Here is a 14,539-nt window from a genome sequence, read left to right on the forward strand (position 1 = left end):
ACTCAGGAGGCGTTCTCTTCCTTTGCTTAATGGTTCACCACACACTCTTGATAGTCCTCCCACCACTTGGGTCCTTCTCAGTTTTTTTGTTCTTTTTTACTGGCTTATCCTCCTGGACCTGCCCGTTAAATGTTGGCATACCCAGGATCAGCCCCACACCTTCTTGTCAGTCTTCTTTCCCTAGACAGTCATCTCCCTGTCCATGATTTCCCTGACAGGTGAATCCAAAATTTCTTTCTCACCTGGACCTCTCCTTTGAGCTCGAGATCGGCATATCTAATTGCCCACTGGACATCTCTGCCTGGATGTCTCAAAGGTACTATAAATTCACTGTGTTCAAGCTTTAATTCATATCTTTCCCTTGAAAATGCTGTTTCCTTATCTCAGTGAAAAGCATCCCCACCCAAACTGGTGTGCAAGTCAGAAATCTGGCAGTTTCCCTTGGCTGTCTCTTTATTCCTCTCTTCCCCCAGCAAACCCCATCAGTTACCGAGTCCAGCTGACTTTTTGAAATCTTTTTTTTTTTTCTGATTTGTAACCTTTTCAGTTTTGTTCTGATACATACAGAAAAGTCATTGGTCTGTGCATCTTTCTTTGACGTAGTGATTAAAAAGCATAAGCCTTGTAACAAACATTCAGGTCACTAAGTAGACAATTGTCAGCATCACAGAAAGCCCTCCTTAAAATTCCTGCTTATGAACTATACTTCTGCTCCTTCACTAGAGTGATTTCTGTCCTGACTATATATATATATATATATATATATATATATATAATTTTATTTATTTGTTTTTAGCTGTGCTGCCTCTTCATTGCTGTATGGACTTTTCTCTAGTTGCAGAGAACAGGGTTACTCTTCATTGTGGTCCGTGGGCCTCTCATTGTGGTGGCTTTTCTTGTTGCAGAGCACTGGCTCTAGGGTGTGTGGGCTTCAGTGATGCAGCTTGTGGGCTCTAGAGTGCAGGCTCAGTAGTTGTGATGCATGGGCTTAGTTGCTCTAAGGCATGTGGGGTCTTCCTAGACCAAGGATTGAACCTGTGTCTCCTGCATTGGTAGGCAGGTTCTTTACTACTGAGCCATCAGGGAAGCCCTCTGCCCTGACTCTTATGATATCATATCATAATCACTTTCTTACTTTTCTACCTAAGATTGCACCCAAATTTGGTAGTTTAGTTTTGCCTGCTTTTTCAACCTTATATAAATGGAACCATTTATTTTGTATACTTTATTCTGGCTGTTTTCATTTAACATTATTTTGTGAGATTCATCTGTGTGTGATGGAGCTGTAGTTGGTTCGTTATTATGGAATGTTCTCTTATACAGATACATCACAGTTGATTATTTTGCTCTTTTTTTTCGATGAGTTGCACCGGTTTAGATTTCTATCAGCAGTGTATGAAAATTCCTATTATTCCACGTCTTTGCCAAGCCTTGGAATTGTCAATCTGTTCAGTTAACCATTCTGGTTTATATATAATGGATTTTTGTGTGTACTCTGAGGTATATGTCATATCCAATAAGTTGCAAAAATTTTAAATGTACACCTTGAAGAATATTTTACATATGCATGTACCATATTCACATGCAAATATAGAGCATTTCCATCACTCCAGAAAGTTCTCTCATACTCCTTTGCAAAATACAGAATCTGTATTTTGATAAAACTGTTTTGACTTCTACTGGTACAAATTTGTTTTGCCTGTTCTTGAACTTCATGTCAATGGGCTCATAACAGTATGCACTCCTTTGTGTCAGACTTCTTTTGCCCAGCATAATAATGTTTATTGCAGTTTATCCAAGTTGTTGGTTTTATCAGTTGCTTAGTCCCATTTTTCATTGCTTAGTCTCATTTTCGGAGAAGGCAATGGCAACCCACCCCAGTACTCTTGCCTGGAAAATCCCATGGACGGAGGAGCCTGGTAGGCTGCAGTCCTTGGGGTCGCTAAGAGCCGGACACGACTGAGCGACTTCACTTTCACTTTTCACATTCATGCATTGGAGAAGGAAATGGCAACCCACTCCAGTGTTCTTGCCTGGAGAATCCAGGGACGGGGGAACCTGGTGGGCTGCTGTCTATGGGGTCGCACAGAGTGGGACACAACTGAAGTGACTTAGCAGCAGCAGCAGCAGTCCCATTTTATGATTATCATTTTTTTTATTGACTGTTGTTTCTAAGTTTGGCTATTGTGAATTAAGCTGCTATGAACATTCTCATGCACATCTTTCTATATATACATACTCATTTCTCTTGAGTATATATTGAGGAGTGGATTTTGGGTCACCAGGCAGGCATTTAATTTGATTAGAAACTACAGAATAGTTTCCCAAAGTGGTTGTACTATTTAACACTCCTTGTTGGTTTTAATTTGCATTCCCCTGATTACTACTGTGATTGAGGAGCCTTTCGTTTATTTATTGACCGTCATCTTTTTGAAGGACTCATTAAAATCATTTGCCCATTTTCCTACCTGCTGTTCTGTCTTTTTCTTATTTGTGTGTGTGTGTGTATTTTCGGATACCTATTGCAGATATCATCTTCCACTCGTGGCTTGCCTTACCTTTTCGTTTTCTTAAAGGTATTTTTGGATTAACAAATTCTCAATTTTAATATAGTTAAGTACGTCAGTCTTTTCCTTTATAATTAGAACTTTTTGTATCCAGATGATGAAGATATATTTGCTATTGTTTTCCGTTAGGTTTTGCTATCCACAGATCAACAGTCTATGTGGGATTTTTTTAATGGTGTAAGATAGGGATCAATTTAGTTCTTTTCCTATATAAATATCCAATTACTGTTGGGTTGACCAAAGTGTTTGGGCTTTTCCCATTACATTGTACAGAAAAACCCGAACAAGGTTTTTGGCCAACCCAGTATTATTGTGGCACTGCTTTTTAAAATGTCCGCTCTCCCCTGCTCTGTAGAGTCACTTTGGTCGTGAGTCAGCTGGTTGTATAGACAAGGATTTGTCTGGGCCCTCCTATTCCATTTCTCTCTTTCGTCTGTCCTTATGCCAAAATGCCATTGCATTAAGTAGTCTATTTCAGTAGCTCTCCTGGGACCATGTAGAGTCCCTGAGACCCTTTAAGGGGTCTCTGAGGTCAAAACTGTTTTCATAGTAATAATAAGATGTTATTTGCTTTATTCACTCAACTGTCTCATGAGTGCACAGTAGGTTTTCCAGAGAATGTGACGTGTGATATTGAAGTTGAATGAATAAAGGAGCAGATTTGAGAATCCAGCCATCTCCTGTTAAGCTAGATGTTGAAGAGATTTATGAAAATGTAAAACAGTGCCACTCTTCTCACTAAATGTTTTGGAAAACAGTTGTTTTTCATAAATTTATTTCTGTTAGCATGTGATAAGCTGCTTATTTTAAAATGAATTTTCTGTTTAGTTTCAAAGGTAAAAGATAAACTCCCATAAACTAAAGCTCTTTAGAGTCTCAATAACTTGTAAGAGTATAAGACTAAAAAAAGTTTGAGAATTACTACTCTAGTTTGATAAATCTTGATATGCAATAGATAATTCTTGGTTATTTTGGGCTCCTTGCATTTGCGTATACCTTTTAAAATCAGCTTGTAAGATTCCACAATGGTAAGTTTAGGTGCAACTGAAATCTTTATACCAATGAGTCTTCTAGTTCATGAATATTATCTCTCCATGTGTTTTGACCGTCTTTTGTTTTTTGTTTTTCTCAATAATGTTTTATAGACTTCTACAGGTATTGCATATCTTCCTAAAAGAATTTTTGAAGAAAAAAAAGTAATTTAACAATAGACATAAAAATCATCAGCATTATGCCATAGCTGGGCAATGTCTTTCTTTTTTTAGTGCTACATAAAATAAATGTATCTTTTTAGAAAAATTTTTATTGGAGTATACTTGATTTATAGTGTTGTGTTAGTTTCATATTGAAGGTATCTTGAAGTTCATAAAATATAATCTGTAAACCCAATGTAATAATAATATCTCAAACAAGATTTTCAAAACTTGATTCTAAAGTTCATATGAAAGGACAAAAGTGGAATTTTTCATAAAAATTATGGAAAAGGCAGTGTTCATGAAGAAGGGATTAATGCTATTAGAGTCTGTGTTAAAGCAGAAGTAATTAAGAGCACCAGAGTAGACACATTACACTGGATAGAGTTGAGAGGACTGAAGTAGCCTTATTTGTAGAAATGTCAAATGTGATAAAGATGAAAACAAATTTTCAATAAATCGTATTGGGTGTACCACATCCCGGAAGTTGTTTACACTGGCGTCTACCCACCTTATGCAGGAGGAGGCGGATTCCTCTACTCCGGCCACCTGGCCCTGAGACTGTACAATGTGACTGACCGGGTCCTTCTCTACCCCATCGATGATGTTTATACTGGAATGTGCCTTCAGAAACTTGGCCTCTCTCCAGAGAGACACAAAGGCTTCAGGACATTTGATACAGAAGAGAAAAGCAGGAGTAACATTTGTTCCTATGTAGATTTGATGTTGGTACATAGTAGAAAACCTCAAGAGACGATTGATATTTGGTCTTGGTTGCAGAGTGCTCAGTTAAAATGTTGAATTATGTGCAAACTACATTTTACATAGAAATGTATCTCAAATAGTTCCCATTTGTGTTCTCTCCCATTAGAGGTCATTTCTATGTAAAACCATCAAAATTGCCTTTATAGGTTGTGTCCATTTGATGGCCTCTAAACCCTTCAGTTCAGACGGTAAAGCATCTGCCTGCAATGCGGGAGACCTGGGTTCGATCCCTGGGTCGGGAAGATCCCCTGGAGAAGGAGATGGCAACCCACTCCAGTATTCTTGCCTGGAGAATCCCATGGACGGAGGAGCCTGGGGGGCTAGTCCACGAGGTCGCAAAGAGTCGGACACGACTGAGTGACTTCACTCAAACTGAGTAGCCATTTGGGGAAAAAAAAAAAAAAGCTAGCTTGTGATCTCACTTTAAAAGAGAAAAACCTTGGAGAAGGAAATGGTAACCCACTCCAGTTTCTTGCCTGGGAAATCCCATGGACAGGGGATCCTGGTGGGCTACTGTCCATGGGATCGCAAAAGAGTCAGACATGACTTAACAACTAAACAACAATAACAAAACCACAAACAACTTGGTCTTCCTGCCTCTCAGAAAATAAACATTATTTTTATTTAATGAAAAAGAGAAACTTTTATTGAAATGCAATTCACAGGAAAGTACACATATTTAAGGGATCAACTCAACAAATTTTTATGTATGTATACACAGAGTACTCACTGCCTTGATCAAGATGTAGGCTATCTCCAACACTTAGAAATTCTCTTATGTTCTTCCTAGTCAATACGACCTCCTCTAGTGATAACCACTATTCTGACCTTTGTCCATAGATTAGTTTTGCCTGGTTTTGGTCTTCACATAAATTGAATCATATGGTAAGTCTTTTGGGTCTAGTTTCTCTTGCTTAACATTATGTATGGCATTTATTTATGTTGCACATAGCAACATAATGAAAGCATTTTTAATATGTATGCTTGGTGAAGAGAAAAAAGTTTGATTGATTTAGCTAACATGTAGGGGAATAGCTACTTCCATTTTAGTAATAGTTCTTTTTTAATGTTGTGTTGAATTATTTTGTGTTAATATGTCACACTTTATTCTACTGTTGATAGAAATTTTGGTTGTTTATATTTTTGGGGGTAAAACTGCTGAGAACATTCTTATGCATGTTTGTGGGGAGAGCACAAGTGCTCATTTTCCGTTGGAACTGAGAGGAAATGCTGGGTCATAGGATATGTGTATGTTTAATTTTAGTATATATTGCCAAACAGTTTTCCAGAGTGACTCTACCAGCTTATATCCACCAGCAAAATATGAGTTCCATTTGCCCTGAGTGTTGTGAAACACCAGAAAGAAAAAAAAGAAGAAAGTTTATAAAGATAAAAAGTTGATGAGTTTGCATAAAGACAGACAAAACCTGTGCATGGCAATAACTAACATAAACAAAATTAGAACTCCAAAGACATGCTGGGAAAAAACTTGCCACTCATCATATTTAAGGAACTTGTTGTCGTTCATTTGCCTAGTTGTGCCGACTCTTGGTGATCCCATGGACTGCAGCACACCAGGCTTTCCTGTTCCTCACCATCTCCTGGAGTTTGCTCAGACCCATGTCCGTTGAGTCAGTGATGCCATCCAACCATCTCATCCTCTGTCCCCTTGTCGTCCTGCCTTCTGTCTTTCCCAGTGTCATGGTTTTTTCCAGTGAGTCGGCTTTTCGCATCAGGTGGCCAAAGTATCAGAGCCTCCGCTTCAGCGTCAGTCCTTCCAATGAATATTCAGGACTAATTTCCTTTAGAATTGACTGGTTTGATCTTCTTGCAGTTCAAGGGACTCTCAAGAGTCTCTTCCAACACCACAGTGCGAAAGGATCATTTCTTCGGTGCTCAGCCTTCTTTATGGTCCAATTCTCACATCTACTCATGACTATTGGAAAAAAACATAACTTTGACTATATGGACCTTTGTCAGCCATGTAATGTCTCTGCTTTTTAATACCCTGTCTAGGTTGGTCATAGCTTTTCTTCCAAGGAGCAAGTGTCCTTTAATTTCATAGCTGCAGTCACCATCTGCACTGATTTTGGAGCCCAAGAAAATAACGTCTGTCACTGTTTCCATTGTTACACCATCTATTTGCCATGAAGTAACAGAACCAGATGCCATAATTTTAGTTTTTTGAATGTTGAGATTTAAGAAGCTAATTTTCTTTCAAAAAACTGGGAGTCCATTATTTAAATCAATACAAAAAAGGCCAACAACTCAATAGACAAGTAGACACAGGACATTCAGGGGCTTCCCAGGTGGTAAAGTATCTGCCTGCCAATGTAGAAGATGCAGGAGATGTGGGTTCTATCCCTGGATCAGGAAGGTCCCCTGGAGAAGCAAATGGCAACCCACTCCAATATTCTTGCTTGGAAAATCCCATAGACAGAGGAGCCTGGCGGACTATAGTGCACAGAGTCACAGAGTCAGACACGACTTAGCAACTGAGCATGCATGCACAGGAGGTTCAAAGATGATTGAAAGTAAAAACAGTTTTTAAACAGGAAATAAATTCCAGGTTCAGTCATGATAAGAGAAAAGCAAACAAAGTATATTGAAAGCATTTTTAATAAATATGATTGGCAAAGAGAAAAATGTTTAATTTAGCTAACATGTAGGGGAATAGCTACTTCCATATAGTAACAGGATTCTAAACTATGGAGAGAAGATGGTATCCATTAAAATTAAGAATGCACATATCTCAAGAGTAGTATGGATAAGTTGTGATACATTAAACAATGAAATATTGCAGAGAGCAAGAATGAATGAATTATAGGACTTTCTTGGCAGTTCAGTGGTTAAGATTCCATGCTTCCAATGCAGGTGGCATGGGTTTGATCCCTGGTCTGGGAATTAAGATCCCACATGCCGTGTAGCCCAGCAAAAAAAAAAAAAAGGAGTGAATGAGTTACGATTCACACATCATATAAATGATTCTCACGAACATATTATTGAGTGGAAGCTGCTGCTGCTGCTGCTGCTGCTAAATTGCTTCAGTCGTGTCTGACTCTGTGTGACCCCATAGATGGCAGCCCACCAGGCTCCCCCATCCCTGGGATTCTCCAGGCAAGAACACTGGAGTGGGTTGCCATTTCTTCCTCCAATGCATGAATGTGAAAAGTGAAAGTGAAGTCGCTCAGTCGTGTCCGGCTCTTAGCGACCCCATGGACTGCAGCCCACCAGGCTCCTCCGTCCATGGGGTTTTCCAGGCAAGAGTACTGGAGTGGGGTGCCATTGCCTTCTCCGATTGAGTGAAAGAGTTAGACACAAAAGTTCAAAAGCAGACACAATTAATCTATGGTGTTATAAATCAGGGTAGTGTTACCCTTGATGGAGCTCACTGAAAAGGACACAAGAAGGGCTTTGAGGGCTTGTAATGTCCTGTATCTTGATGTGGGTGCTGGTTACACAGTTGTGTTTACATTGGGAAAATTCATCAAGCTATAGATCTAGGATTTGTATATTTTTCTGAATGTATGCTATACTTTAATAATAATTTTTTAAAACTGTATAGTCATTAAGCACATACCTTTGTTTTAGCAATTCCCTTCTATGCTTGTAAGTACACACATACATAAACATACACGTTTGTATATATGGGGATGAAATAGTATGAACATATTCACTGCTGTGTTTATAACAGCAAAATTTTGGACAAAACCTATTTACCCATCAGTGGGGAGCTGGTAGAATAACTAATGGTTATAGTCACACAATGAATTAGTAGTAGCTCTCAGAAGTTCTATGTGCACTCCTTTAGAAATATCTCTAAGATACATTAAATGCAGAGACCAAGGTGCATGAACACTATATGTAGTTTGCTGTCCTTTCCATGTGTGTATTTTTTAAGGCGTGTACATACAGACTTATATAGGATATCTCTAGAAGAATAGAAAATATACATATATATATATATATATAGGGACAGAAAAATATGTGTGTGTGTATACATTTTTTTTTTCCTCTTTGAGAGTGAGTGAGTGACATAATGGGAAACACTCTCCCATTATTATTTTGTGACTTTTAAATTTAAAAAAATTAAAATTGCCGCAAAATACACAAGCATAAATGTTGCCGTCCTCACCATTTTAAGCGTGCAGTTCAGGATTTACTGTTAGGTATATGTACATTGTTGTGCGCCCAGCCTCCAGAGCCTTTCGTACCCAGTAAATGACTCTAAAATTTCCTATTTCCTCTTCACCTTGATCCTTAGCTGTTACCATTCTACTTTTGTTTTTTCTATGACTTTGACTACTTTGGATACCTCATAAAAGTAGAGTCATAAAGTATTTGTCTTTCTGCAGTTGGCTTATTTCACTTGGCATAACATCCTCAAAGTTCATTTAAACTATTTTTTGACCTAAGAGTTCTGTACCTTGTTCATTTATTACTTAGTTTTAAGAGATCATTAAAATAAAAAGTTACAACCATATTGTTCAAAGATGGCTAATCAGATGGTAAAAAGTTGATCCTGTGTATTACTCACCTAACCAACATTTAACACCAGTTTTGGCAGCAAAAGCACTTTATGCCAAAGTGCTATTTGAAGCTTTATCTCACCTCTTGTTTCTCCTGTTTTCGTCTGTAGGTGCCAGTCAAACTACAGGCTTATGAAGTTCTGTCTCTTGACCATCAGCCTGCTCAGTAGTTTTTCCCCCCGGGCTTACTATCCAACTTTGGTCTTCTCAAAATCTACCTCCTCACCTCAGGCACAGTCTGGTTCTGTGCCAAGGGAATTGCTTTCTCTTGGCAGCTTTCTCCCCTATTTCTGACTTACCTTAAAGGGGGTTTTCGTTCTGCTAGGTGTTCAGTACTGCTTGAGATCATTAGTCTAGAGCCTTCTGTGGTAATATTGTTTCATTGGAACCTTTGACTGGGGGAATTGATGTGGAGGTAGAGGAACAAGTTGAAATGACTTTGAAGTTTATGGGAGGACTTGTCCCATTAAATAGAACAGAGGGGGACAGGCAGGTCCTAGGTGAAAGATATATGATTTGGGGAAATATTGGCTTGAGATGCTAGCCTGTAAAACAGCAGGAGCTGTGATGTAGAAATGGGAATTTAGAAAATAAACTTCTCATTGTAAATATAGTGTTTGTGTATGTAGATGTATAATGAAAATACAGAAAATATGTAGAATAAAAAATATTCATAAAACAATTATTCTTAACATTGAATTAACTTTGTGTGTGTGTGTGTGGTTACATACATATAAATGTACATATATAAACTCAAATTTCAAGATGTAGTTGAGCTTTTGCATTTTGTATTCTGCTTTCTGGTGTGTGTGTTCTATTCATGAATGAAGAAGTCCAAGGCCAGTTACATATGGTGCTTCTCTTGTGTTAAGAGTCAGCAGCAAAAGAGGTCACGAATGAAACTGTGGGGCTTGTTGAAATTACACATGGTACTATCCTGCACAGATGGAGAAGGAAATGTGGCAAGCACAGGACTTTGGAAACTTGCCTGTATTTGAGGATTCAAGAATAAATCATAATCAGAGAAGAAGAATTAAAAGAGTGTAGTGAAAAATTGAGAGTGGAGCAAATTCCAAGAAAAAATAGATTTTTTTTTAAAAAAGAGGGCTGGATGAAAACTAAGACAAAGGCTTTAGGAAATAGTAAAATCAACAGTTGATATACCATATTTTTACCATATTTATTCTGTCCAGCATTGTTTGGAATAACAAGGACTGAATTTACCTTGCTGCCTTGCTATGCTATGCTAAGTCACTTCAGTCGTGTCCGACTCTGTGCGACCCCATAGACGGCAGCCCACCAGGCTCCCCTGTCCCTGGGATTCTCCAGGCAAGAACACTGGAGTGGGTTGCCATTTCCTTCTCCAATGCATGAAAGTGAAAAGTGAAAGGGAAGTCGCTCAGTCGTGTCCGACTCTTAGCAACCCCATGGATTGCAGCCTACCAGGCTCCTCCATCCATGGGATATTCCAGGCAAGAGTACTGGAGTGGGGTGCCGTCGCCTTCTCCGTTGCTGCCTTAAGCAATTAGAATACCAGGCAATATATGAAATAACAGACAAACACAGGAATGTGATCACTGAAAGAAGGGAAGCAAATCTAAGGAGCCCCTGTGGTCACCCCACTTTATTATCTGGAGGTAGTTTTCAGGCTGCAGAGCAGGAGTGGGGAACCCAAATAGAGCCCAGTGATCTCACTGAGTTGAGAAGACAGAGAAGTTTGAAGGGGCCAAGGCAGCTATAATTTGTGGGGCTTACAGGAGGAAGTGGCATAGAAAACACTGGAGATTTGCAGAGGGGTCCCCTTGAGTCTGGCTGAGTACTGATCTGCACATGCATGAGAGGAAATCACCTGAGGCCAGAGAAAGAACCGTGCTGGAAAAATGGTGAGCTGGAACTCATCCAGGTTGGGAATGTCTGTGTTCTCACTTGCCAGAGTATGCACAGGGCATTAAAAAGGTAATGCCCTGGTAATAGGGCTCAATTAACCTTAAATTAAAGGTTGTTCTGGACCCATTCCAACAGAGCACAAAAGCAAGCCTTGGAGGATCCAACTGATTTCAAGAAACTTAACTGTACACCAGAACAAAGTCAAGCACTATTTAAAGGAGTATAGCAAAATCCAGCACCCAAAGCATAAAATTCACAATCGAATCAAAAGTTACCAGACATGCAAAGAACCAGAAACTGTGGGCTTCTCTAGTTGCGATGCGTGGGTTTAGTTGTCCCATGACATATGGGTTCTTGGTTCCCCAACCGGGGATTGATCCACGTCCCCTGCATTGGAAGGCAGGTTCTTAACCACTGGACCACCAGGGAAGTCCCTGTGTTGTTTTTTTTTTAAGAGCAAAATTGAGACTGTGCTCTTTGTTTTCATTTAATTTTGAATTGTAAGCATTTTGACTTGTAATAAAATATTTGAAAGCAGCAGCTTTTGATGTGTGTGTAGAATTCCACTAAATGGCCAAAATGTGATTTGTTTTGTCCTGGACTGTTTCCCATGTAGGTTTTTTCAATTTGCTGTTTTAAATGCTGTGATGAGCACCCTTGTACACTTTTATGTAAACCTTTACCTCATTTGTTATTTTTCTATAACCAACCATTTTCAGGCTATATTCCTGGAGGTAGAATTGTGAAATTTATTTCTAGACAATTATAGCAATTTATGTTCCCTCTATAGCATGTAGGAATGCTGAATTAATGTCATCCTTGTCCACCTGTAATGGTAGTTAAACATTGCCTAAATGTTTAATATTAAGCATTAAAACAGTTTTTTAAATTGTAGGTAACTTGACTTCCACTCTGAAGGCTTATAAGGATACTGTTTCTCTCAAGTTCGAAAATTCTACCAGAATGTCTTTGTATTAAATTTGGCCAGAAGACAAAATTGTACATTTATTTTTCCTTCCCCTTCCTCCTCCTCTTCCTTCTTTTCTTCCTTTCTCCATTCTTCAGCAGTATGTTGTTTTCATTTCTTTGGTTATTGCTTCAGCCTCATTTGTTCTAGAAGATGAACTTTTCCATGTCTATCTTGTTCACTATTGTTTCCTCACTGCCTGACTATATTATACCGTATGCTCAATAAATTTGTAGAATAATGAACTCTTCCTTTCTACAGCTCTTATTGGTAAAAGTTGATCTGTATAATATTTCTAACTTTTAAATTTCATTGATCGTTTTGTCCTTTTGATTAGAGTTGTGGGATAATTTGCCCATTTGTGTTATCATGTCACTAATTTTCATTTGGTAATACTTCATCTGCTGTTCACTGCTTCTATTGCTATTTCGAATTTGGCAGATCATGTTTTTCATCTCAGAAAATCTTTTCATTTTTGTGAAGTTGTTCCTCATCTTAGATTATTCTCACTTCATGATTATTTACATATGTGGAATTCTTTTAAATTCTTTTAAAACATTAAATTTTCACCTCAATTTATACCAGCCTTTTGAGACTCTTAGCTTTTTATATCTTTTTATTACCTCTAGGGAATTTAAACCAGTAGGAAATAAAAGAAAATGGAGTATCCATTTGTTGATTAGTTTTGTCATTTGTTTCTTTACCTCAACCACTTCAACACACAATTTAAATGTGGTATCACAAGATACTTAGTAGTAGAAATTTAGGCTGAAGGGTTACTAGCAAATAGTGCTATGTGGGACTATTCTAGAACTTCTTGAGCTATTTTTTGAGACTTCCAAAGGTAGAGAGCTGAATCAAAGAAACAGGTAATCAAAGCAAGTTTGAACATAAACTACCTATTTTTAAGAAGACCACAAATTCAGAAAAATTCAGAACTCGAAAGAGTTGAAATTATTCCTTTCTTAATTACATACACTTTGGAATTTGACCTTGGGAACTCAGAAATGAATAAATAAGAGTTCCTGTCCCCCAGGAGTCCATCGTCTGTGTCTTAAATTAGACAGAATTGTGGTGGTGGAGGTATGTACTGGATGGTGAAGGAGCTCCATAGTTTGGTCTCCGTTTTCTTCTGAGAGAAGCCAGGAGACATGCAGAGTGAAAGAGGTTTCAGATTGCATTTTGGAGTAATAGACTTTAACCTGGGATGAGTGAAAAAATTACAAATTAAGATTAAAAAAATTTTTTTTCTTAGTATGAGTCCTCACGTAAGGGTAGAAAATGACAGTAAAATTGACTCAAGGTAATTTGAAGGAGAATTTGAAGCACTTGTCAAGCAACAGGTGCTTGACAAACTCAGATTTGTATATATAACTACTTGAATCCTCGTTACTTTGCATGTTTAATGTGAAATTAATTGCTAAAGCCTCAAGTTAGAATGGAAGTTTAAAATGTTTTTCCTCATACCTGAAAACTATTCCTGGTAGCAGTATTTCTAATGATCTCAGGCATCCTCTTTCCCAATCCTGATAACTGTCTGGAAAGAATGGCTTTGCTTTCACATTACAGAATGACCCTCAGTAGACTTCCTGGTGTTTCATTTTGATTACTGGCAACATACACCACTGTGAACACTACTGGTTTTGTGTTTTGTATTTTAATCGTGGTGGAAAGGTCTAATATTTTCATCAATGTTAGCTAGGCTAATGATCTACCAATCTCTGAACCAGGTGTTTAGTTAGTTTTCAAATTCAAATTCACTTAAACTTCAGGGAGTCTGAGATTAAAATCAGAACACTTCGATATTTCCGAAGACAATTTTGTTCAGCTTATTACGCTAAACTGGATAGGTTTTGTTCTTTGGAGAATCTTCCTTGTCCCCCCACCCCACCATCAGAGACATCAGTTTCAATGGATTTTGGATTAAATATGGAAATGTGCTCTAGTCCATGCTTTCATTATTTATTGTGAAAACAAGCAATATGTCAGGCCTAATAACTCCTCTGCTACCTGGGGTCTATGAGTACTTTTCACATAAATACCCACAGCTGGTTAAAATATTTTCCTCTACCCATCAGATTTCAAGATATTTAAAAATTTATGTTTACTTTAGGTGTTTGCAAAATCTCAATAAATGTATGTTCAGAATTTACGTGAATTTACTCTGTTGACACTCAGGACACAAGTATCTATTCAAAGTTAGCTCAATGTTTTGCGAACTGTGGTGAAGGAAGAGTGAGATTTCCAGTCAATTATGGACCAATATTTGTGCAAAGTGAATTATTAAAAAATAGGTGAAAACAACAACAAACATGCTAAATACAAGCTCATGTAGTTTAATCATCTTACAAAATTATACTTTAATGATTAAGCAGTAAATAACAGAATACAAAGAGTTACAAAAAGTTAAAAAAAATACAAAGAGTTTACAAAAAGTAAAAAAAAAACAAACTATACCTGTGTAGTCAGTGTGGTGAATTTCTCTGTTACGTTCTTAATGTAATTTTGTAGTTGTAACTTTAAAAAGTTATGCAATAGCAATTAGGTATTCTAAATACCTAACATACATCTTGAACAAACACTGTTTTATCAATATTTAAAGTTTTTTAAAAAATTTTTATTTATTGTCTT

General features: G+C 37.7%; 1 protein-coding gene across 2 annotated transcripts in view; it reads left to right on the forward strand.

The window, feature by feature from the left end:
• Nucleotides 1-14,539, forward strand: part of VKORC1L1 (vitamin K epoxide reductase complex subunit 1 like 1) — a 59,544-nt gene that overhangs the window by 11,207 nt on the left and 33,798 nt on the right. The window lies entirely within an intron of this gene.

The sequence above is a fragment of the Bos taurus genome, chromosome 25 (assembly GCF_002263795.3).
Source record: "Bos taurus isolate L1 Dominette 01449 registration number 42190680 breed Hereford chromosome 25, ARS-UCD2.0, whole genome shotgun sequence".
Lineage (NCBI taxonomy): Eukaryota > Metazoa > Chordata > Mammalia > Artiodactyla > Bovidae > Bos > Bos taurus.